The 26,944-nt window shown below is 34.6% G+C and overlaps 1 long non-coding RNA gene across 1 annotated transcript in view; it reads left to right on the top strand.

Annotated features, from left to right (window-relative positions):
* Window positions 1-26,944, top strand: part of LOC132666445 (uncharacterized) — a 116,566-nt gene that overhangs the window by 1,065 nt on the left and 88,557 nt on the right. Inside the window, exon 2 of the long non-coding RNA XR_009604672.3 lies at window positions 19,850-19,905. This is a non-coding gene — a long non-coding RNA (uncharacterized LOC132666445). The remainder of the gene's footprint in view (window positions 1-19,849; window positions 19,906-26,944) is intronic.

The raw sequence follows: 26,944 nt of genomic DNA, 5'->3' as shown, positions 1-26,944 counted from the left end.
TCTGAAAGCCTTCACATAGACTTTGGGGGTATTTGGGATAATTTTGGTAGTTATCTAGTTGTATTCATAGGACAAGGGGAGGCTAGAGACCTTCTACTGCACCACCATCTTTTCTTTTTTCTGATATATACTTATTACACCATATATATTTATATACTACATATATACTTATTTAATTATGACACTCTTAAATTGTTACCGATTTATCAACATTTGCAAAATGAGTATACATATATGTTTATATATATATATATATATATATTTCTTTTATCATATCTGATTATATATTTATGAGAGAATCCTATAACATATAAAATTTACTTAGTATAGTATAATATAAATTTCATGATTTCTACATCGGTTAAGAATGTATTTCTGATTCTTATTGATAATTTCTTTTTTGAAAAATTGTACCAGTTTGTATCCCCACCTACAATGTATAGGTATCTTCTGTACTCTTGATTTTTCTCTCCTACATTTTAAACCTTGCCCATTATATTTTGATTTCCTTTAGTCTCATTTTTTCACTATTTTTCTAAATAAGCCTTTATTTTTTAAGACCAATTGTAGACTTACAACAAAATTCAGAGGGACGTATAGTGATGTCCCATATACTTCCTGTCTCCATACCTGCATAGACATTATTAACATCATTCACCATAATGGTACATTTTTTACCAGGAACCTGCACTGACTCAAGTCCATAGTTTACCCTAGGATTTATTCTAGGTTTGTATATTCTGTGGATTTGGACTATGTGTAAGGATATATGTCCACCATTATATAATCATAGAGTATTTTCTCTGCTATATAACAAGCCTCTGTACTCCACCTATTATTATTGTTGTTGTTGTTGTTGTTGTTGTTGTTATTATTATTTATTATCTCACCCATAACTTCAGGAAACCACTGATCTTTTTACTGTCTCCATGTTTCCCTAGGGTAAAAAGTTGTATAGCTAAAATACAGTATATAGAATTGTCATCTTGATTTCCTTCACTTAGTAATATAAATTGAAGTTTCCTTCATGTATTTTCATGACTTGATAGTTCATTTCTTTTTAGTTCTTATTAATATTCCATTGTCTGGATGTGTTATTTTCTTTATCCATTCACCTACTGGAGGACATTTTAATTGCTTCCCTGTTTTGGTATTGTCAGTGTTCTGAATTTTTGCCATTCTACTAAAATGTACAGTGGTATGTCATTGTTTTAATTTTTATTTCTCTAAAAACATATTATGTGGAACAATTTGTGTATGCTTATTTGCCATCCAAAAATGTTTTTTTGGTATCTGCTAAGGTATTTGGCTCATTTTGTATTTGGGTTATTTGTTTTCTTATTATTGAGTTCTTTAAAAGGTCTTTGTATTTTTGGATAACAGTTTTCATCAAATATGTCTTTGGAAATATTTTCTTCCACTATGTGGTTTGTCTGTTAATTATCTTGGTGTCATTATTCACAGAGCAGAAGTTTTTAATTAATCAAGTCCATATTATTAATTGTTTCTTCATGGGTTGTGTCTTTAGTATTATATCTAAAAAGGCATCACCATACCCAATATTATCTACACTTTCTCCTGTTATTTTCTAGCATTTTTATAGTTTGCCTTTTACATCTATATCTCTGATCTACTTACAGATAATTTTTTTGAAGGGTCAAAGATGTATGTTTAGACTTATTTTCTTGCATGTGGATGTCCAGTTGTTCTAGCACCATTTGTAGAAGAGACTATTTTTATTGTTTTGTTTCTGCTTCTTGTCAAAGATCAGTTGACTATGCTTATCGAGGTCCATTTCTGGATTCCACTGATATGGTATTTCCCCAATACCATAATAACTCTATTGCTGTAGTTTATACTAAACCTTGAAGTCAGGTGGTGTCGGTCTTCCAATTCCGTGCTTCCTCAATATTGTGTTGGCTATTCTGGGTCTTTTGCCTCTCATCATGAACTTCTGGATCAGTTTGCTTAAAGCCACAAACTGGCTTGCTGTGATTTAATTGGGATTACATTAAATCTATAGATTAAGTTGGGAGGAACTGATATCTTGACAATATATGGTCTTCCAATCGATAAACATGGATTTTTCTCTCCATTTATTCAGTTCTTTGATTTCATTCACCAGAGTTTCATAATTTTCTTTGCGTAGCTCTCTACATATCTTGGTAGATTTATGCCTAAGTACTTCAGGTTTTTCGATGCAATTGTAAATTGTATTTTGCTTTTATTTTCATATTTCACTTATTAATTGCTGGTAAATAGGAAAGCAGTTAACTCCTGTATATTAACCCTGTTTCCTGAAACGTTGCTATAATGTCTCCTCAGTTTTAGCTGTTTTTTTTCTTTTAGATTTTTCTGTAGATGTTCACGTCTTCTGTGAACAAAAACAACTTTATGTCTTTTTTCCCACTTTGTATTCCTTTTAATTCCTTTTCTAATTCCTTTTAATGTCTTATTGCATTAACAAGGACTTACAGTATGACGTTGAAAAGGAGTGGTGAGAGGGGATGTTCTTGTTTTGTTCCTGATCTTACTGGGAAATCTTCAAGTTTCTCACCATTAAATATAATGTTAGCTGTAGGGTTTTGTAGATACGCTTTATCAATTCAAGGAGGTTCCCCTCTATTTTGAGTATCCTGAGAGCTTTTGTCATGAAAGCTCTGTGATGGATATTGTCAAAGGACTTTCCTGCATCCAATGATAGAGTCATATAAGTTTTATTTTTTAGTCTGTTAATATTATGAGTTACATTAATTGCTTTCTCATGTGAAACCAGTCTTGCGTATCTAAGTCCCACTTGGCCATGGTGCATAATTGTTTTTATACTTGCTGAGATTTGATTTGCTAATATTTTATTGATATTTTTTTCTATAATCGTGAGATATTGGTATATAGTTTTCTTATCTTTATCTAGTTTTGATAGAAGGTAATGCTGGTCTCAAAAATTGGGTTAGGAAGCATTCCCTCAGTTTCTATCTTCAAAAAAGATTATGTAGAGAATTGGTACAATTCTTTCTTAAATATTTGGTAGAATTAGTGAACCCATCAGTGGATGGTACTTTCTCTTTTAAAAGGGTTTTAATTATTGAATAAATTCTTTAACATATATAGGACTATTAAGATCATCCATTCTTTTCTGAGTTTTGGCAGTTTTGGTTTTTTTAAGAAATTGGTCTGTTTTACTTAGGGTATCAAATCTGTGGGCATAGAGTTGTTCATAGTATTCCTTTTCTGTTCTTTTAATTTCCATGGAGTTTTCAGTTGTTTTCTCTTTCATTTTTGATATTGCTAATTTGTGTTTTCTCTTTTTTCTTTCTTATTTAACCTGGATAGAGGCTTACTGATTTTATTGATCTTTTCAAAGAACTAGCTCTTGGTTTTGTTGATTTCTCTCTATAGATTTCCTGTTTTCAATTTCATTGATTTCTACTTTAATTCTTATTGTTTCTTTGCCTTTCATTTTCTAGTTTCCTAAAGTGTAAAAGTAAAATATTGATTTTAGAAGTTCACTTCTAATATTTGCATTCAATCCTATACATTTTCCTCTAAGTCCTGTATTCACTACATTCCACACATTTTGATAAGTTGTTTTCATTTTCATTTAGTTAAAAACATTTTAAAATTTAACTTGGGATTTCTTCTTCAACTCATTTGTTTTTAGAATTATACCATTTAATCCTTATGTGTTTGGAGATTTTCCATTTAACATTCTGCTATTGATTTCTAGTAATTCCATTGTGGTCTGAGAACAGGCATTATGGGATTTATATTATTTTAAATTTGTTAAGGAATATTTCAGTCTGTGGTCTATTTTGAATATTTCATGAGAGCTTCAAAAGAATGTGTATTCTGCTTTTCTGGGATAAAATAGTCTATAGATGTCAATTCAATCCAGTTAATTGATGGTGATGTTGAGTCCAATTATGTGCTTACTGGTTTTCTGCCTGCTGGATCTATCCATTTCTGATAGAGAGGTGTTGAAGTCTCCATCTATGATTGTTCATTCATCTATTTATCTTTGTGGTTCTTTCAGTATTTTTGTCACATTATTTGATGCTCTGCTGTTAGGTGTTTACATGTTAAAAATTATTATATCTTCTTGGAGAATTAACGTCTTTATCATTTTGTAATGCCCTACATTATCCCTGATAACTTTCTTTACTTTGAGGTCTGCTCTGTCTGAAATTAATAAAGCTACTCCTGTTTTCTTTTGAATAATGTTAGCATGATATGTTTTTCTCAATTTATTTACTTTACTCTATATGGGCTTTTATATTTAAATTATTTTTTTTTTATAAATAACATATAGTTGGGGTATTTCTGATCCACTCTATCCCTGTCTTTTAATTGGTACATTTAAACCACTGACATTCAACATGATTACTGATATAGCTGGGTTAATATGTACCATATTTATTAGTGCTTTCTTTTTGTTGCTTTTGTTCTTTGTTACTATTTTTGTCTTCTGCTATTTTTTCTACCTTTTATGGTTTTAATTGAATGTTTTAAATGATTCAATTTTTTCTTGTTTTTTAGCATATCGGTTTTGCCTCTTGTATTTCTTAGATGTTTTTTTAGTGGTTGCCTTAGAATTTGCAGTATAGATTTACAACTAATCCAAGTCGCCTTTTAAATAACATTGTACCACTTCATGTGTAGTTTGAGTCTCTTATAATAACAAAATGATCCTAATTCCTGTCTCCTATCTCTTGTGTAATTGCTATCATTCATTTCACTTATGTGTCAACATGCATGAGCCTGTTAGTAAACACAAATATACAAGATACATACATAAGCATACCTGATAAAAATGTTGCTATTATTGTTTTGAATACTTTCTTGTTCAATTATGAATAAGAAAAATACAAGTTTTTAATTTACCTTTACTTATTCCTTCTTCAATGTTCTTTATTAAAATGTAAGTTTCTGATCTGTATCATTATTATATATTATTTCTCTGAAGAACTTCTGTTTCTTGCAAGGCAGATCTACTGAGAATAAAGTCCCTCAATTTTTGTTTGAGAAAGTTTTTGTTTCTCCTTCATTTTAAAGTATAATTTTATAGGGGACATAATACTAGGTTGGTGTTCTTATTTTTTTCTTTCAAGACTTTAAATATTTCACTTTACTCTTTTCTTGCTTGTTTGGTTTCCGAGGAAAAGTCAGGTGTAATTCTTATCTTTGTTCCTACACAGGTAAGGTATTTTTTTCCCTCTGGCCTCTTTCAAGAATTTTCTTTATTTCTGATTTTATATAGTTTAAAGATGAGATGCCTCAGTACAGTGTTTTTGTATTTATCCTGCTTGGTGTTCTTTGAGATTCCTGAGTCTGAGATTTGGTGTTGGACGTTCATTTGGGAAAATTCTCAGTCATAATTGCTTCATTATCTCTTCTCCTTTGGCATTCAATCCATGTATATTACATCTTTATTAGTTGTCCCATAGTCCCTGGATATTCTTTTCTTCTTTTTTTTTCTAATTTTTGTTCTCTTTGATTTTTAATTTTCAAGGATTCTAATGATCTGTTCTCTACTTTAGAGATTCTTTCTTCAGGTGTGTCTAGTCTACTAATGGATCTATCAAAGGCATTTTTTTTTTTGTTAGGTTATAGTGTTTTCTTTCTCTCCAACAGTCCCCCCTCCACCTTTGGGATTTTCATCTCTCTGCTTACATTGTAAATCTGTTCTTACATGCTGACTACTTTCTCCTTTAGAGCCTTTAGCATATTAATCATAGTGGTTTTAAATTCCAACATTGTGGGAGCTCCTAGAGCTTGGCTGGCTGAGATTTAAGAAAGAAATGTTTTGGTTGAGAAGCAGCAAAACAGATCAGGAAAAGCAGGTCTCCTTTGAAATGTCAAGACTGAAGATAGCCTGAACTTGCCTGTGGATCAGCATGTTTTCCCCCTATGTAAATGCTTAATTTAAAGTAGTAAAACAATCCCCTTCCTATGACATATACACTGCCCCTGTCATGTATGCCTGTGCATCACTACCCTGATTGTATTGTTCCCCTGATAATCTATGAGGGTGCTTCGTTCCTGTATTTGAAACCACACATTCCTTTCCTCTGCACCCCTGATATGTACTGATAAGATCCTCAATAAAAACTGGAGATGAGTTTTGCTCGGGGCCATCACCACTCGGCCCCCTTGCCCTCTCCTTTCTGTGAGTAATCGGTCATCCGCCACCCGAGTGTTTGTGGATCAAACCCAGCACAGCATCCCTGCCATGTCTCATTCTGATAATTGTTCTGTCTTTTAATTTTTTTTTTTGCCTTTTGGTATGCCTTGTCATTTTTTCTTGATAGCCAGACATGATCTAGTGGGTGAAAGGAATTGTTATACGTGGGTCTCTAGTAATGTAGATGTGAGATGTGAAGAGAGGTGAAGCATTCCTTAGTTCTCTATTATGGTTTCAGTCTTTTAGTGTCCTATGCCTCTGGTTTGTAAACTTCACAAGTGTTTCTCAGTTTTTTCCTTCCCACTTAGGTGAGTGAGATGACTAGAACTGGCTGAAGTTGGGTATTTCCTTTCCACAGGTCAGTTAGATTCTGATAATACCCCAACAGGTTAGGCTGTGGTTAACTAGTTTCCATTGAGATAGGTTTGTCAAGAACAGAGTGCTCTGGCATATTTCAAAATGATTCCTTTCCCCCTCCTCCTGCTAGAAGAATGAGGGAATTTTTTAAATCTAACATATGCTGCAGGAATCTGGTTGACCTCCTGAAAGTATATCTCAGTATTATAGATCAACCATGTGACTGGATTCTCTAATTTTGTTGTTGTTGTTGTTGCTTGTTTGCTTTTTTTTTTTTTTTTTAACTCTCAAGCATTGTCCATATTGAATCTCCAGCACTTTGTCAATTACAGTTCAGGTTTTCCTACAATACCACTGAATTCCACAGTGGTCTCATGAGTCTCTGCTCTGGAAAGCCACAACTCCTTGTATTTGCTTGTCTCTCCAGTTTTGTGGGGTTCAGTGGTTTGCCCTGTGTCCTTCCCTGTCTTATTGTTGCAAGAAGAGTTGCTGATTTTTGTCTGTTCAGCTTTTTACTTTTTCTTATTATAGAGGGGCAACTTCCAAGCTCATTAAATGTGAAAATAAACTGCCTTTCACTTACTTTTTATATTAGCACATTAACTTTCTTGAGTTTCCTAAGTTTAAAAGACAGTTTAAAAAATCTGCAAACTTTATTTCTTTGGGGAAGCAGATATAAAACTATTTTCTATGTATTCATTGCCAAACTACTTGAATGAGTCAACTATATCCACTTCATCACTCACCATTATTCAATGCAGTCTACTATCTACCCTAGCACATCATTGAAATAGCATTTAAGATCACTAATGACCTCCTAATTGCCAAATCAGTGGCATATTTTCAGTATTCATCTTACTTAATCTTTCCAGCTCAAGAGATAATGGTGCCTCTCTCTTCTTGAAATTCTCTGTTGTTTTAGTGACACATTGTCTCTAATCCACACTTTTATTCAAGGTTCCATATTCAAGATGTCAATTTTCCACTAGCCCTTTAACTGAAAGTCTTAGAATATTTTAAATTCAACAGAATATCAAAACAACTATATGATAGCCTGTTTCCATCATAATTTCTCACCCTTACATCTTTTCCACCTTTTATATTCTTCTGCATTTAAAGATAAAATTTGTTAGCCTCTGCCTGGTTCATTGCCCTTCCCAGTCCTCTCTTGCTAGAACTAGAGTTACTGTCTCCTCCCACCTGCAAATTCAGCCATATTCTTCTTTGTAAACTAATTCTAATTAAGGCAAGGAAACAATCAGTAGCCTTAGGAAACATATTTAGGAAGTCCAAATTAAGTTGATTTCTCAAATCTGTGATTTAATGACATAGTCATCCCTATACTTATGATTTTCTGTTAATCCCTGTCTGTTGGTCTTGGTCTATAAAAGTGGTCATCTAGGGGCGCCTGGGTGGCGCAGTCGGTTAAGCGTCCGACTTCAGCCAGGTCACGATCTCGCGGTCCGTGAGTTCGAGCCCCGCGTCAGGCTCTGGGCTGATGGCTCGGAGCCTGGAGCCTGTTTCCGATTCTGTGTCTCCCTCTCTCTCTGCCCCTCCCCCGTTCATGCTCTGTCTCTCTCTGTCCCAAAAATAAATTAAAAACGTTGAAAAAAAAATTAAAAAAAAAAAAAAAGTGGTCATCTATTATTGTCAACCTTCTTAGGTGTTTTCCAGCCTTTTCTCCAAGAGCCTCTTCTATTTCATTCTTCCATTTCCAATCCATTCTTCACAGATAATTTCTAAATCATAAACTCTGTGACATTATTCATATATTTTAAAAATATTTATGTAGGTCCCTATTGCTTATTGTTACATTGTCATATGATTAAGAACCTTAACAATTTAATAGACTCCTGTATCCACCCAGTAGTCTCACTCCATAAGACAGCTCCCCAGACATCTAACATACAGTAGTCACTTTCTATATTTTGCTGGTTTGAATGTTTATAACCCCTGTAGTAGGCATCTCTGGGAACACAATATTAATAAAAAATCATTCTCCTGACAAAGTTCCTGATACAATAGGTAGAGTTGGTTTATGATCAACGTTAATGACAGATAAATTTAAAGAAATATCAATTTATAGACAGCCATAAGAATAGCCTCTCATTCAAGATCTTGCAGATCTTATGTCAGCACTATGTTGGACATGCCCTGGTAAATGAAAATTCGGTAGGGATGTCATTGGTCCAATGCAAAGCAACTTTAGAGTTCTGAGGTATAAGCACTGATATTTAAAATGTAGAGTAAGAGCAAGTATAAAGGTATACAGTAAGTCCATGTCTAAATATAGAGTTGACATCAGGTAAGAAATCCATGGAGGATTCTGGGTCAGCCAGTGGAGGTAATATTACTCTAGGTATAGGGAGAGAAGGCACTGATAATGGGAAACAGGTGTAACTTGCCAAGGAAAGGCAGAATATTATCCACAAATTAAAAATAGGAAGCAGAGTAATGACCTAATTAGTTGGAAAAGCACTATTATGACAGAAAAAGAGTAGATTGGATGAAACTATGGGCAAGGGATTGTGATTCAATTCAACCTTTGCAAATTATCAAGTCCATGGGATAGGGAGGAAATCTAATGAGAATTGCTACAGTCAGCTTTGTAGGAGATTAATGGCTAGAACCTAATGTATAAAAATGGGCTTGTTCTAGACACTACTTTTTCCTTGAAGGAATCCCAACTTCTTACTAAATAGTCAAATCTCTTAGTTTGTGAAAACTAAAAAAGTTTATAACACTGAGTTTTCTATCAAATAAACCTGCAAACAAACTGAATCTAATTATGTCTTAATTAAGTTCTAAATTGTATGGTCTTGAAGTAAATATATATATATGCACTTAAAACATGTTCTTTAGTAATCAAATTTGCATAAATATATTTTTCTCAAAATTTTAAAACTATTGCCTGGAAGTTTCTAATCTTATGATAGTTGCTTGCTTTATGTTTACCATTGCCAAAAAATAATCTATTGAGTTTGATTCTATCTAAACAAACATGATGAGTATTCTAAAAGAGTTAATTCGTGGACTGTTTGAGGCAAAAAGTGATCTGTTAAATCGAGAGAAATTTTACTGCACACTTTACAAAATACTGTGTTATCCTTTCCAAGGACAGGCATCAAGTCTCCTTCAAAGGCTAAAATTTTAAACACATAAAGTTTATCTCCTGAAACATCCTTTGAAGATTCCTTACTTAAAATGGAATAATCGAACTTCTCATGGTTACTCTAGTACTGACCATGGCTACTGAAAGTATATTTACATCTTTTAGAAACCACATGGATAAGTAAATAATAAGTTTGGGACTTCCAGTTATAACATAATTGGATATTTCTTCAATAATATACTATCCTTTTGTATTCTAAAGTTATGAACAACTGGAAATGGTTAGAAATGTATTGTCATATTATATATAATATATATGTCACCGATTTAAAACAATTATTTATTTATTTATTTATTTATTTATTTATTTATTTATTATTTTTATTTTTTAATTCACATGCAAGTTAGCATATAGTGCAATGATTTCAGGAGTAGAGTCCAGTGATTTGTCCCCTATGTATAACCCTATTGCTCATCCAAACAAGTGTCTTCCTTAATGCACCTCATCCATTTGGCCAATACCACCACCCAACACTTCTCCAGCAACCCTCAGTTTGTTCATTGTATTTAAGAGTCTCTTATGTTTTCTTGCCCTCCTTGTTTTTATATAATTTTTGCTTTTCTTCCATTACGTGCATCTGTTTGGATCTTAAATTCCACATATGAGTGAAATCATGTGATATTTGTCTTTCTCTGTCTAACTAATTTCACTTAGCATAATACCCTCTAGTTCCATCCACATAGTTGCAAATGGCAAGATTTAATTTTTTTTGATTGCCAAGTAATACTCCATTGTATATATACCACATCTTCTTTATCCATTCATCTGTTGATGGACATCTGGGCTCTTTCCATATTTTGGCTATCGTTGATAGCACTTCTACAAACATTGGGGTACATGTGCCCGTTCAACACAGCACACTTGTGTTTCTTGGATACGTACCTAGCAGTGCCATTGCTGGCTTGTAGGGTAGTTCTATTTTTAATTTTTTGAGGAACTCCACACTGTTTTTCAAAGTGGCTGCACCAGTTTGCATTCCCACCAGTGGTGTAAAAGAGATCCTCTCTCTCTGCATCTTTGCCAACATCTGTTGTTGCCTGAGTTGTTCAGTTTAGCCCTTCTGACTGGTGTGACATGGTAATGCATTGTGCTTTTGATTTGTATTTCCCAGTTGATGGGTGATGTTGAGCATTTTCTCATGGGCCTGTTAGTCATCTGGATGTATTCTTTGAAGAAGTGTCTATTCATGTCTTTTGCCCATTTCTTCACTGGATTATTTGTTTTTTGGGTGTTGAGTTTGATAAGTTCTTTATAGATCTTGGATATTATCTGATATGACCTTTATCTGATATGACCTTTGCAAATATCTTCTCCCATTCCGCTGGTTGCCTTTTAGTTTTTCTGATTGTTTCCTTTGCTGTCAGAAGTTTTTCATTTTGATGAGGTCCCACTAGTTCATTTTTGCTTTTGTTTCCCTTGCCTCCAGAGATGTGTTAAGAAGTTGCTGCAACTGAGGTCAAAGAGGTTTTTACCTGCTTTCTTCTCTAGGATTATGATGGCTACCTGTCTTATGTTTAGGTCTTTCATCCGTTTTGAGTTTATTTTTGTGTATGGTGTAAGAAAGTGGTCCAGGTTCATTTTGCCACATGTCGCTGACCAGTTCTCCCACCATTTGCTAGAGACTGTCTTTATTCCATTAGATATTCTTTCCTGCTTTTTTCAAAGATTAGTTGGCCATACGTTTGTGGGTCCATTTCTGGGCTCTCTATTCTGTTCCCTTGATCTGAGTGTCTGTTCTTGTGCCAGTACCATACTGTCTTGATAGTTACAGCTTTGTAGCATAGCTTGAAGTCTGGGATTGTGATACCTCCAGCTTTGGTTTTCTTTTTCATGATTACTTTGACTATTCAGGGTCTTTTCTGGTTCCATACAATTTTTAGGATTGTTTGTTCTAGCTCTGTGAAGAATGCTGGTATTATTTTGATAGGGTTTGCATTGAATATGTAGATTGCTTTGGGTAGTATAAACATTTTAACAATATTTGTTCTTCCAAGCCATGGGCATGTAATGTTTTTCCATCTTTTTGTGTCTTCTTCAATTTCTTTTATAAGCTTTCTATAGTTTTCAGTGTATAGATTTTTTACCTCTTTGGTTGGGTTTATCCTAGGTATTTTATGGTTTTTGGTGTAATTGTAAATGGGATAGATTCCTTGAGTTCTCTTTTTGTTGCTTCATTATTGGTGTATAGGAATGCAACAAATTTATGTGCATTGATTTTATATCCTCCAACTTTGCTGAATTCATGAATCAGTTCTAGCAGTTATTTGGTGGAACCTTTTGGGTTTTCCATGTAGAGTATCATGTCATCTGTGAAGAGTGAAAGTTTGATTTCCTCCTTGCTGATTCCTTTTATTCCTTTGTGTTGTCTGATTGCTGAGGCTAGGACTTCCCAATACTATGTTGAATAAAGGTGGTGACAGTGGACATCCCTGTCATGTTCCTGTCATGTTCCTGACCTTAGGAGGAAAGCTCTCAGTTTTTCCCCATTGAGGATGATATGAGTGGTGTGTCTTTCATATATGGCCTTTGTTATCTTGAGATATGATCCTTCTATCCCTACTTTCTTGAGGGTTTTTTTCAAGAAAGGTTGCTATATTTTGTCAAATGCTTTCTCTGCATCTATTGAGAGGATCATATGATTCTTGTCCTTTCTTTCATTGGTGTGATGTATCGCACTGATTTTTTTGCAGACATTGAACCAGCCCTGAATCCCAGGTATAAATCCACTTGGTTGTGGTGAATATTCTTTAAATGTATTTTTGGATCCAATTGGCTAATATCTTGTTGCGGATTTTTGTGTCCTTGTTCATCAGGGAAATTGATCTGTATTTCTCCTTTTATTGGGATCTTTATCTGGTTTTGGAATCAAGGTAATGCTGGCTTCATAGAATGAGTTTGGAAGTTTTCCTTCCATTTCTATTTTTTGGAACAGCTTCAAAAGAATAGGTGTTTACTCTTCTTTATATGTTTGGTAGAATTCCCCTGGAAAGCCATCCCAACTCTGGACTCTTGTTTGTTGGCAGATTTTTTATTTTAATTTGATTTCTTTACTGGTTATGGATCTGTTCAAATTTTCTATTTCTTCCTGTTTCAGTTTTGGTCATTTATATGTTTCTAGGAATTTGTCCATTTCTTCCAGATTGCCCAATTTATTGGCATATAATTGCTCATAATATTCTCTTATTATTGTTTTTATTTATGCAGTGTTGTTTCTGATCTCCTCTCTTTAATTCTTGATTTTATTTATTTGTGTCCTTTCCATTTTCTTTTTGATCAAATTGGCTAGGAGTTTATCAGTTTTGTTAATTCTTTCAAAGAACCAGCTCCTGGTTTCATGGATCTGTTCTACTGTTTTGTTGTTGTTGTTGTTGTTGTTGTTGTTGTTGTTGTTGTTTATAGCATTGATTTCTGCTCTAATCTTTATTATTTCCCCTCTTATTCTGGTTTTGGTTTATTTACTGTTCTTTTCCCAGCTCTTTAAGGTGTAAGGTTAGGTTCTGTATCTGAGATCTTTCTTCCTTATTTAGGAAGGCCTTGGTTACTATCTATTTCCCTCTTATGATGTCTTTGCTGCACACCAGAGGTTTTGGGTTGTGTTTTCATTTTCATTGGCTTCCACATACTTTTTAATTTACTCTTTACTTTCTTAGTTAGCCCATTCATTCTTCAGTTGGATGTTCTTTAGTCTCCAAGTATTTGTTGTCTTTCCAAATTTTTTCTTGTAGTTGATTTCGAGTTACATAGTGTTGTGGTCTGAAAATAGGCACGGTATGATCTCCATCTTTCTGTACTTGTTGAGGGATGATTTGTGTCCCAGTATGTGATCTATTATGGAGAATTTTCCATGTGCAGTCGAGAACAATGTGTATGCTGCTGTTTTATGATGAAATTTTCTGAATATATCTGTTAAGTCCATCTGGTCCAGTGTGCCATTCGAAGCCTCTGTTTCCTTATTGATTTTCTGTTTAAATGATATGTCTATTGCTATAAGTGGGGTATTGAAGTTTCCTACTATCGTGGTATTATTATCAATGAGTTTATTTATGTTTGTGATTAATTGATTTACATATTTATGTGCTTCCACTTTGGGAGCATAAATTTTATAATAGTTAGATCTTCTTGGTGGATAGACCCTAAATTATGATATAATGCTCTTCTTTATCTCTTGTTACAGTCTTTATTTTAAAATCTAGATTGTCTGATATAAGTATGGCTACTCCAGCTTTCTTTTGGCAACCATTAGTATGATAGATGGTTCCCCATCCCCTTACTTTCAATCTGAAGGTGACTTTAGGTCTAAAATGGGTCTCTTGTCAATAGCATATAGATGGATTTTGTTTTCTTATGCATTCTGTTACCCTACATCTTTTGATTTGGAGCATTTAGTCCATTGACATTTAGAGTGAGCACTGAAAGATATGAATTTATTGCCATTATGTCGCCTGTAGAGTTGGAATTTCTGGTGGCATTCTCTGGTACTTTCTAGTCATTGTTGTTTTTGGTCTTTTTGTTTTGTTTCATCTTTTCTCCTCTCAGAGAGTCCCACTTAAAATTTCTTGCATTGCTGGTTTAGTAGTCATGAACTCCTTTAATTTCTGTTTGGGAAACTTTTTCTCTCTCCTTTTATTTTGAATGACAGCCTTGCTGGATAAAGAATTCTTAGCTGCATATTTTTCTGATGTAGCACACTGAATATACCCTGCCATTCCTTTCTGGCTGCCAAGTTTCTGTGGACAGGTCTGCTGCGAACCTGACCTGTCTTCCCTTGTAGGTTAAGGACTTTTTTTTTTCCTTGGTTGCTTTCACGATCCTTTCCCTGTGGGCTTGTGTCTTTTGTGGATTTGACTATGATATTTACCTTGTTGATGGTCTGTTTTTGTTGAATCTAATGGGGGTTCTCTGTGCTTTCTGAATTTTGATGTCTGTGTCTTTCCCCAGGTTAGGAAAGTTTTCAGCTATGATTTGCTCACATAACCCTTCTACCCCTTGTTCTCTCTTCCTTTTCTGGGACCTCTATGATTCAGATGTTATTCCCTTTTACTGAGTCACTGAGTTCTCTAATTCTTATATCAAGCTCTTTTGCCTTAGGTTCCCTCTTTTTTCCTGCTTCATTATTCTCCATAAATCTGTCCTCTATATCTGCTTTACTGCTCTGCTACATCCATCCTTACCTCCATAGCATCCATTCAAGATTGCATCACAGTTATAGCATTTTTAATTTTGTCCTGACTAGATTTTTCTTCTTTTAACTCTGCAGAAAAGGATTCTATGCTTTTCTCAACCCCATCTAGTATTTTTATTATCATGATTCTATATTCTTGTCCAGATATCCTGCTTGTGTCTGTGTTGAGTAAGCCCTGACTGTCATTGCTTCCTATTCTTTCTTTTAGGATGAATTCCTTCATTTCATTTGAAGGGAAAAATATACTTAATAAAATAAAAAAATAGTAAAAATTTAAAAAATTAAAAACAACACAAAAAAATCAAGTAAAGGATGCTAGATCCTGGGTGTGTTTTGGTCTGGTTGTTGAAAGAATCTTGACAGAATAGAGAAAAAAAGGGAAAGAAACACAAAGAAAAAAAGGGGGGGGGGAGTAAGGGGAAATGTTTGCAAATTAAAAAAATGAATGCAACAAAATAGGATGAAATGAAATGATGAAAGTAAAGTAAAATTGAAAAAAAGTATAAAAAAGTAAAAAATAGAGTAGAAAAAATTAAAGAAAAATCTTTTTTTATATAAACAAAATAAAAATAATTTTTTCTTTCTGTATTGAAGAATAAGAAAAGGAAAGAAAAAGAAAAAAGTTGATTAGATAGACCAGTGAAGAGAATGAAATATGATTGAAATTACATCCAGTTTCCCCTAGGAGTCAAACTGTGAAGCACTTTATAGTTCGTAAACTAGCAGGTGGAGAGACTTATGGTGCTCCTCTAGAGTGCAGTCCGCTCAGTTGAGCAGGGCTTGGTGTAACAGCTCTATTCTCCACTAGATGGCGTTGCTTAGTTCACTGTGGAGGATCCTTTGTGGTGCGTGTGGGCACGTATGCTCTTGGGCGGGAGAAGTGAAATGGCGTCACCCAACTACCTCGTCCCTGGAATCAGAACTCTGTGCTCTTGAAGACCGGCAACCAAGCACCCCTCCTTTGTCTCCAACTTCCGTCCATTTCCTGCTACCAAACTGTCACTGACCAAGCTATCAGCCTGCCAGGTGGCACCTTCTTCCGAGTTTTATCTGACATGGGGTTGTGTTTCGAAACCCCTCTCTTCTGAGGGCTCTGCAGCTTTGACCCACTCAGACCCTCCTGGGGGAGGGTCTCGCTGAGCAGTGGCTGGGTGCTTGTCTGCCCCCAGGAATGTTCCTGTGACTTTGCTGCTGTGGATGCCCGGAGACTGCAGGTCGGGTGCCAACCCACCCCTAAAAAGTTGTGTGATCGTGTAGCAGCTTTGTTTCAGAGATTATGGTAAATCACGACACACATCTGGCACGAGGCTTCACCCTTAATGTCCTTGTTTCAGCACCCGTGAAAGTGGCTCTTCTCTGGGGGGTCTGCTGGGATCTTGGCCTGTGGCGAAGGGTAACTGCCACTCCCCATGTGGCCTGGGGACACTTCGGACCTTGCTGTCTGCTCCTAGAGATTCGCCCTTCCCAGCAGAGCACCACCAGGTACTGAGCTGTGCTCCCCTGTTATTTAGAATCTTAATGGAATTTAAACCCTCTCCTTTCTCCTTTTTTCATTCAGTCCCTTTGCATCTGTTTCCACTCTATCTCTTTCTCTTCAGCTGCTTTCAATGGGGAGTGCTTTTCCTGTGCTCTCCGCCCTCTCACTTTTCTCTCTCCACGGCTTTTCTCACTCCCAATTCACCTCTCCGTGCCACGTACCTGCCGAGTTCTGTGGTTCAGGTTGTGCAGATTATTGTGTTAATCCTCAGGTAAGTTTCCTAGGTGTGCAAGATGGTTTGGTGTTGATCTAGCTGCATTTCAGGAAAGAGAGAGGCAAAAAAACCTTCCATGCTGCTCTGCCATCTTGGCCCCTCCCTCAAGTCGCTGAGTTTTAAGACTCCTAGACTGAGGTACACTTGCACTATATAGAGACAATTGTATTAGGAGAAATGTGACTTTTCACTAGGTAAAAACTTCAACCTATATTTATTCTATGCGTCCAGCGTAAAAGAAAGGCACTGTTAAAGCAAATATGTGTTTAATAGCAACAGAATCAAAATACAGAATACTATATTACCACTTTCCAAATTTCCTCGGTAAAATTTTCTTAATATGTAGAGACTTAAGTTCTATTGTACAGCAGAGGTATTGGTTCAAGATTAAAAACAAAAGCAAACATTTCTGTAGAAAGAATTGCTTCAGATTCTAGTAGGCTTTACCAAGAGAGTATATCCAGTGAAGTGTTTTGCATCAACTAAAATAAAGTTTAGAAAAGCACATACATATTTAATAGACAAGGTTTTATTAATTTGACAATTATAACATATATCAACAAACTCATTAATTAATGGTTATGAATATCAGATCCTGAAAATTGCTGATAAACCAACACATTCCAAAGACTATTTTTTTAACTACAGGTTTAATATATTTTGTATTTGAAATCATTACTAAAATGAACTTTTACAGTTAGCACCTTATGAAGAAATAGAAAATTTGAACAAACCCATAACCAGTAAAGAAATTGAATTAGTAATCAAAATTCTCCCAACAAACAAGAGTCCAGGGCCGGATGGCTTTCTAGGGGAATTCTAAAATACCACTTTATAATTTTACACATAGCACTTTCTCATATATTACTTAACTTATATCTAATTTCAATTTCGTACCTAAAATAAAATCATAATTCAGCTCAATCTTTTTTGTTCTGGTTATAGATAGTATCCTAAGGGAAGGAATTGTACACAGCATTAGTTTAATTTCAGTGTTATTTTAAAAGAGATCCAAGAAAAGTACAAGTCATAATCAATCAGAGATAAACTAGAAAAGCATGAATTATGTGACTCTGAGTTCCTCACTACTTGTCTAAAGTCATTGTGCCAAATACGAACAACCAAATATGTAGCTAAGTATAACTTGTTACTCAACCTGATTTAAAATTGCTTAAAAATGAGTTAAGGATATAAGATTGTGAACAGAAATAATGTATTATAGTGTTTTTTAAACACTATAATAAAGTTTTTTAAACTTTTTGGAGTATTGGATGAATACTATCCATGGATAAAATAAAAAAAGAAAAATGACTACAAGATGACAACCTGGATGTTTTTTGTCTTTAAGCCCACAGGGATTCTAGTTCCAGTCCTCACTAATTCACTCTCTCATCATATTTCTTAGCATATTGTACTGCCTCTTTTGTCCAGACTTTGAGAAGTAGCAGAGATGTGTATTGATAGGACAAAAATAAACATAAGGACACATAGATGATGTTTTAATGTACAAATCCCCAGATTTGTACATTACTGGAAAATTAGTAATTACTAGTTAATAACACAATGCAAGTTGTAGTATAGCTATAATCATCTAGTTTCCCCTCTATAGCCTATAAATTCTCCAGCACTGTTGGATCTTCTGGGTTGAGTGATGGAAAATCAATATTTCTGTTCTGTTCAGAGCAGGGAGCAAACTCTTTTGTTCAGTGTTTCTTTTTTTTTTTTTTTTTTTTTTTAATTTTTTTTTATTTTTGGGACAGAGAGAGACAGAGCATGAACGGGGGAGGGGCAGAGAGAGAGGGAGACACAGAATCGGAAAGAGGCTCCAGGCTCCGAGCTGTCAGCCCAGAGCCTGACGCGGGGCTCGAACTCACGGACCGTGAGATCGTGACCTGGCTGAAGTCGGACGCTTAACCGACTGCGCCACCCAGGCGCCCCTGTTCAGTGTTTCTTAAACACACACACACACACACACACACACACACACACACACACAACCAGTTTATCTTATTAAAGTAGAATTCATTTTCTCTCTATTTTTATGGAGCGAGTATATTAAAAAAGACATTTTCATGACTAGGATAATGTCTGGCAACATATTTTATCCATTTTTTTCAAAGCTAGCTTTCTAGGCTGAAACATAGTTTTTGAGGGGAGGAAAGTGACTTATAGGTGGGATGACTACATTATTTGGGGAGGGATGAAATAAATATTGGAAAAATATGAAAATAGTGTACAGATATATGCCCACTTCTTAACATAAGAGCCTATTGTGTAAAATATTGCATTAAAACCCTAAATCCAGAATTGGAATTTTCAATTTTTGAGCCACTTATTGACAATTCATTACCTTCAGAGTGTCTCAGTCTCTGTGACTCATAAATGCTAAAAGGAAAAGTTTTTCAAATATTTTTTAATTAAAATTTGAATTGTTTTATATATATGAATATTCTTATATGGAAGCATTTCTATACAAACATTTAAAGATTATCTGTTTTCTTAAATAAAATAAATTTCCTTAGTGTCACAGATTTGAAGTGACTAATCACTGAAATGTAGTCACAGACATTTCCAAAATGTATGCCATGTTTCTTGAAATAGAGAGCGTTAAAACATCCAGTCTCTCATTGACTTGGGGGTTGTAGGAGGGGGTGAGGTGGTCATGTAAATTATAGATTTTTATATTGCACATAAATTGATTAAGCAAAAACTAAGTGTGTTAGTCTCCTGGGGTTTCCCTAACAAAGTACCACAAACTGGGTTTGTTTAGAACAAAGGAAATTTATTCTCTTGGTTCTGGAGGCTGAAAGTCCAGAATGAAGGTGCTGTCACTTTCTGAAACTTTGGAGGAGGATGATTTCTTGTCTCATCCTACCTTCTGGTAGTTGCAGGCAATTCTTGCTCTTTTTTTGGCTTGTAGATGCATCACTCCACACTCCCTCTGTCTTCACATAGTTGTCTCCATTGTGCATGTGTCTTTGTGTCTTTTTTCTCCTTAGAACAATAGCAGACAGCAGTCATATTGGTAATGGCCCACCTTACTCCAGTAGAAACCTCATGTTAACTGAAATAATTACATATGCAATGGCTTGATTTCCAATAAGGTTTTATTCTGAGATTCCAGGAAAAATATGAAGTTTTGGTGCATATGGCTCAATCCAGCACTAAACAATGTTTATCATTTTTTTTATAACTCTCATTCTTAGGAAAAAGACATTGAAGATTAAATATCAAGATATTTCACCTCTGCTTTCAAGTTACAGTAAGTCTATTTGTCCTAAAATTTATTGAAATGTTAAATATTGAGATGGCACCTTATTTAATACGGTTTGAACAATGTGTAAAATCACTGATATAAATGGATAGAGCCATTTACTGTAATTGCCTTTATATGTTTGATAAAAGAGAAATACCATTTCAGCAAAAGGATAGATGGAGTGTTAATGGGATTAATCAGTGTGCTGATGTGAATGGTAGCTTAAGTAGAACTGCCCTAAAGCAATAGGCACTTAAAAAGCAGCTATTTGGAAAAAAAATCTCATTTTTCAAGAATTCATGCAAGGTATTATTAAGGTTAAGAAATTCAGTTATATGTCAAGGTAACTATCATTACTCTTTCATTATTTAATAAATATTTATTAAGTATCAACTATATATTTGGCTCCATATAGGTACTATGCAGTACAGAAGGAAGTAAAAATATGATTTATATTTCCAGTCCAAAACCTTGAGGAAACTTTTGTAGCCTGGAATTTCCAGTGATAGCAACCTGACTTATAAAGGATTATAATGCCTCCATAGTCCTTTTTGAAACATTTTAAAATCATACCTTATGAATTGTATATGAAAACCTAAAATATAAAAACTCAATGGAAAGTAGCATGTCATTCAATCCCACAACTTTTAATTAGGTCTGTTAGTTCACAAGCAGAATAATATTTATAAATGCCTAATAATTTCATATTGAATTACTATAAAATTTTGAAGTGCACTGTACTGTGTTCTTCTGTCTTTGTTCCAAATATACTTGTCAGAACGTTGAGAGCAATTTCTCACTGTCATGAAAATACACTTGCTGTTTAATTCCAATAGTTTTCCCTGGGGGAGTTTAAATTTCAGTCTGTATTTGTGTCAACTAAGTGGTCATGCAATTGTTTAAGAGGTCAGCAGATTTCCTTTATTTTATTTTTTTAATTAAAAATTTTTATTTTATGTTAATTCCAGTATAGTTAACCTATAGTGTTATATTAGCTTCAGGTGTACAATATAGTGATTCAGCAATTCTATAGGTTACTCAGTGCTCATCGTCATAAGTGTAGTCTTAATCTCCATCACTTACTTCATCCATTTCTCCACTGACCTTCCTCTGGTAACCATCAGTTCGATCTCTAGAGTTAAGAGTCTGTTGTAGGTTTGTCTCTTTTCTTCTTTGTTCATTTGTTTTTTAAATGCCACATATGAGTTAAATCATATTGTATTTTTCTTTCTATGATTAACTTTTTTCACTTAGCATTATACTATCTAGATCTATGTTGTTGCAAATGGCAAAATTTCATTATTTTTTTATGGCCAAGAAATGTTTCAGTGTGTGTGTGTGTGTGTGTGTGTGTATCACATCTTCTTTAGCCATTCATCTATTGATGGATACTTGGGATGCTTCCAGAATTTGGCTATTGTAATTAATGCTGCCTAAACATAGGGCTGCATATATTTTTTGAATTAGTGTTTTTGTATTCTTTGGGTAAATACTCAGTAGGGCAATGGTAATTCTATTTTTAACTTTTTTAAAAAAATAAATGTTTATTTTTGAGAGAGAGAGAGAGAGAGAGAGAGAGAATATGCATGATGCATGGGGGAGGGGCAGAGAACAAAGGAGACACAAAATCCGAGCTGTCAGCACAGAGCCTGATGCAGGGCTCCAACTCACAAACCATGAGATCATGACCTGAGCCAAAGTCGAACTGACTGAGCCACCCAGGTGCCCCTCTATTTTTAACTTTTTGAGGAAACTCTATACTTGTTTTCCACAGTGGTTACACCAGTTTGCATTCCCACCAACAGTGCACAAGAGTTCTGTTTTCTCCATATCGTGCCAACACCTATCGTTTCTTGTGTTTTTTATTTTAGCCATTCTGACAGGTGTGAGGTGATAGCTTATTGTGTTTTAATTTGCTTTCCCATGAAGATTAGTATTGTTAAGAATCTTTCCACGTGTTATTGACCATCTGTCTTTAGAGAAATGTATGTTTATGTCTTCTGCCCATTTTTTAATTGGATTATTTTTTGGTGTTTATTTATATAAGTTCTTTATATATGTATACATATATTACGTTTTTATTTAAATCCTAGTTAATTAACATATAGTGTAATACTGGTTTCAAGAGTAGAATTTAGTGATTCATCCCTTACAGTTAACACCCACTGCTTATCACAACCAGTGCCCTCCTTAATGTCCATCTCCTCTCCAGGAACCCTTAGTTTATTCTCTATAGTTAAAAATCTCTTATGGTTTTCTTCCCTGTCTTTTTTTTTTCCCTCCCCCTGTGTTCATCTGTTTTGTTTCTTAAATTCCACATGAGTGAAATCATCAGGTATTTGTCTTTCTCTGACTTATTTTATCATAACACAGTCTAGCTCGATCTATGTTGTTGCAAATGGCAAGATTTTGTTCTTTTTGATGGCTGAAAAATATTCCATAGTAGATATATACACCACATCTTATTTATCCATTCATCAGTCCATGGATGTTTTGGCTCTTTTTATAATATGGCTATTGTTGGTAATGCTATTATAAATATCAGGGTGCTTGTATTCTTTTTAGTCAGTATTTTTGTATCTTTTGGGTAAATGCCTAGCAGTGCAATTGCTGGTTTAGAGTAGTTCTATTTTTACCTTTTTGAGTAAACTCCTTACTGTTTTTTGGAGTGGCTGTACCAGTTTTTATTCCCACCAAAAGTGTAAGCATCCTTGCCAACATCTGTTGTTTCCTATATTGTTAATTTTAGCCATTCTGACAGGTGTGAGTTGGTATCTCATCATGGTTTTGATTTGTATCTCCCTGATGATGAGTGGTGTTGAGCATCTTTCATGTGTTCATTAGTCATCTGTGTGTCTTCTTTGGAAAAATGTCTATTCATGTCTTCTGCCCATTTCTTAACTGAATTGTTTGTTTTTGTGTGTTGAGTTTTACAAGTTCTTTATAGATGTCCATGTGATGTGTCATTTGTAAATATCTTCTGCCATTCTGTCGGTTGCCTTTTTTTTGTTGATTATTTGCTTTTCTGTGCAGTAACTTTTAATTTTGATGTAGTCCCAATAGTTTATTTTTCCTTTGTTTCTCTTGCCTCAGAAGACACATCAAGAAAAATATTACAATGGCCAGTATCAGAGAAATTATTTACTTTCTGTGCTTTCTTCTGGATTTTTTGTGGTTTCAGGTCTCACATTCGGGTCCTTAATCCACTTTGAATTCATTTTTGTAAATGGTGTAAGAAAGTGAGGTCAGCAGGTTTTCCAATATTTTAGGATATTTCCTTTAGTGAAGAAAAACTTTTTGGAAGTTTATTGGTTGTTTCACATCTTCACACTATTGTTTAGCAAGTTGCTGCTCTAGTCCTTCGACTTGAAAGTATGAACAATTTTGCTAATGTGACATATTTTAGAAAGTTTGAAGAGAATTTGGGTTCAAATATTCAAACAACAGAATAACGAAATCTTTTCTTCTTTCACATAATTTGAAGTGACATCCATACAAATAGCATTGTGTTCAGTAATAAGATAGTTCATTTGTATATAAATTGACCAGAACTATAGGAAAATTAATTTTTTACAAATTCACACTCAAGAAATATTGTCAGATCTTTCATTTGTCATAATACTTTATTCAAAGGAGAATAAATTACAGAAAACCAGTTTAACTTTAATGGTAATTAACGTATTTGTTAAGTTATCCAATAAGTATTTGAGTGCCCATTCTGATGCATTCATTGTTCTGCACACTTGAGATACATCAGTGAAAAAGAGACCAAAAAATATTATATTCAAGGATCTTACCTTCCAGTATCAGTGAGAATGAGCAATACACGTACTGAATAAGTAAAATTAGGAAACTTATAAAAAGGTTCTAAGTGTTATGGAAAAAGAACAAGAAGAGTAAGGTAAGGGGAATAAGGCATGGCAGCTGTGGGGATGTTTGTTTTATTAAATAGAGTGGTCTGGATAGACTGCATTGTAAATTTGAAACTTTAGCACAAACTTGGAACTCCATGAAGGCCCAGAGGATTCCAGGTAAAACAAATAGAGTAGTGCCTGGATGGCTCAGTCAGTTAAGCGCCCAACTTTGGCTCAGGTCATGATCTCGTGGATCGTGGGTTCTATCCCCGTGTTGGGCTCTGTGCTGACAGCCTGGAGCCTTAAGCCTGCTTTGGATTCTGTGTCTCCCCAACAACTTGGAGACTTGAGCCTGCTTCGGATTCTGTATCTCTCTGCCCCTCCCCTGCTCATGCTCTGTCTCTCAAAAATGAATAAAAATTAAAAAAAATTTAAAAAACAACAACAACAACAAAATAGAGCAAAAGCATCAAGCAGGGTATTTTAGTTCAGCTAGGTGATCATTGTGGCTGGGATTTAATAAAGGAGGGATGGAAGAACAATAGGGAGGAGGTTAGAAAAAAGAAAGGAAAGCCAGATCAAATAGGGCCTTCTAGGTAAGCCATGTTAAAGACATTGCTTTTACTTTAAGGGAAATTGAGAAACATTTTAAGCAAATGACTGACTTGATCTTGTTCATGGTTTTGTATTTTTTATTTTTTAATGTTTCATTTATTTTTGACACAGAGAGAGACAGAGCATAAGTGGGGAAGGGGCGGAGAGAGAGGGAGACCCAGAATCTGAAGCAGGCTCCAGGCTCTGAGCTGTCAGCACAGAGCCCAACGTGGGGCTTGAACCCACAAACTGTGAGATCATGACCTGAGCTGAAGTTGGATGCTTAACCGATTGAGCCACCCAGGTGCCCCTGATCTTGCTCATGTTTTAAGAAGATAGTAATTATTTCTGGCTTACTAGAGAAGGGTAAGGATAGAAGAAAGAAAAGCTGGAGGTTATTTTACTAATTCTACTGAGACCAGAATTAGTTTCAGTAGATACAGTAGATCTAGTTCTATCTATAGTTATATAGTTCTATCTATAGTAGTGGTAGATATAGTAATATATGGTTGGATTGTGGTTATACTTTGAAGGTAGAACTAACTAGATTCCCCTACACACTGGGTGTTGGTTGTGAGGAGAAGAGGAGAGCGTAGGATGCTAGTAAAATTTTGGCATAAGTAATTGTATCGACGGATTTGGTATCAACTGAGATGGGAAAACTGTGGGGCAGTAGGCTTCATAGTTTAAATTTCAAAGTTTAAATTCAAAAGAGAAGTCTGGGAAGGTGACTTTTTAAAAAGAACCTACAACAAAAAATCACAGAGGCAAATAAACATTTCTGAACATAAAGCGTATCGAAATCTTTGAAAATGTTTAACTATATGTGTTTCCTGTGGCTGCTGTAATATATTATCACAAACTTGATGGCTTTAAATAACAGAAAATTATTCTCTCACAGTTCTGGATACCAGAATTCCAACATCAGTTTCTGAATCTATGTCAAAGCAAGCTTTCTCTCTGGAGGCTAGTGGATGCTTCGTTCCTTGTTTCTTTCAGCTTCTCATGCTTTGCCTGAGGCTCCATCATTTAGATGTCTGCCTCCATGGTCACATTGCCTCATCTTTTTTTGTCTCTCTCAAATCTCCCTCTGCCTCCCTTACAGATGGGTATATATGATTGTATTTAGGGCTCAAAATAATAAAACAAGATAACTTCCCATCTTAAGATAGTAGACCTTAACATCTGCAAAGACACTTTTACAAATAAACTAACATTTCCAGGACTTAATATCATTTGGGGAGTCATTAGTCTGCCACAAATGGCCAAAGAATGAGTGTAAAAGACCTGGATAAAATAAAGAACACTTATTGTGTCTTTTATTGCTCATATCTTTATGGAGGTATAATTGAAATATAATCTGCTCATATATTGTATATAGTTTGATGAGTTTTGACATATTTATACATCAATGAAAACATTACCACTATCAAGACAATAAACATTTGCATCACCCTGAAAAGTTTTGTTGTTTCCCTTGTGTAATGTATCTGACATGCCCTGTTCAAACTGAATAGTTTGATGTCATTATAGATTATTTTGAATTTTCCAGAATTTTTAAAAAATGGAATTATGCAATGCATGTTCTTTTTTGGGAGATCTGGATTCATGTTGTGTATATCAATGTTTCATTCCTTTGTATCACTGAGTAGTATTCCATTATATAAACATAATACAATATTTTTATATTTCATTTTTAAATTAATATTTGGTTTGTTTCCAATTTTTGCCTGTTGGAAGTAAGGATGCTATGAATATTCACCTAATGGCATTCCTTAGATATATGCTTTTATTTCTCTTGGGTAACTACCTAGGAGTCATATGCTAGGTCATATACTAACTTTTATATTTAATAGTTTTTATTTTAGAATAGTTTAGATTTCTGGAAAATATGACAAAGTAGAGAGGATTCCTGTGTTCACTTGATTTAGTTTTCTTTATTGCTCATGTAATACATAACTATGGTACACTTGTCACAAAGAATGAAAAGGAATATATGTTGTTATTTACTAAAGTAAAGGCTTTATTCTAATTTCCTTGGTTTTTATCTAATGTCTTATTCTGTTCCAGAATTCTATCCAGGCTACCACATTACATTTAGTTATCACTCTCCTTAATCTTTTCTAGAATGTGACAGTTTTTTGGACTTTTTGTTTTTCATGTTCTTCACAGTCTTGAGGCTTATTTGTCAGGTATTTTGTAGAATGTCTTTTAATTTGGATTTGTCTAGTGTTTTGCTTGTGATTACACAGGAGCTATGGCTTGGGTAAAATACCGCATCACTAAAGGTCCATTCTCATCATATTCATATCAATGATATATGCTCTCAATTCACTTTAGCACTAATAATGTTAAGTTTGGTCAAATGACTGAGGCAGTGTTTGTCAGGTTCCTGTACTACACAGTTACTTTTTTCCTCATGTGGTAATGTTTAAAGAAACTATTAAATTTTTTCAAAGGAATTGTAACATATTATATTTCCTCTATGACAGTTTCAGTTCCTCCACCTCTTTGTCAGCACTTTGCACGGTCAGTCTTTGAAATTTATGCATTCTGGTGGGTATACTGTGGCTTTTCATTGTAGTCCTCATTTGCAT

The sequence above is a fragment of the Panthera onca genome, chromosome B2 (assembly GCF_046562875.1).
Source record: "Panthera onca isolate mPanOnc1 chromosome B2, mPanOnc1 haplotype 2, whole genome shotgun sequence".
NCBI classification, from domain to species: Eukaryota; Metazoa; Chordata; class Mammalia; order Carnivora; family Felidae; genus Panthera; species Panthera onca.
The sequence above is the reverse complement of the archived record's forward strand: the minus strand, read 5'-3'. Positions and strand labels throughout refer to the sequence as shown.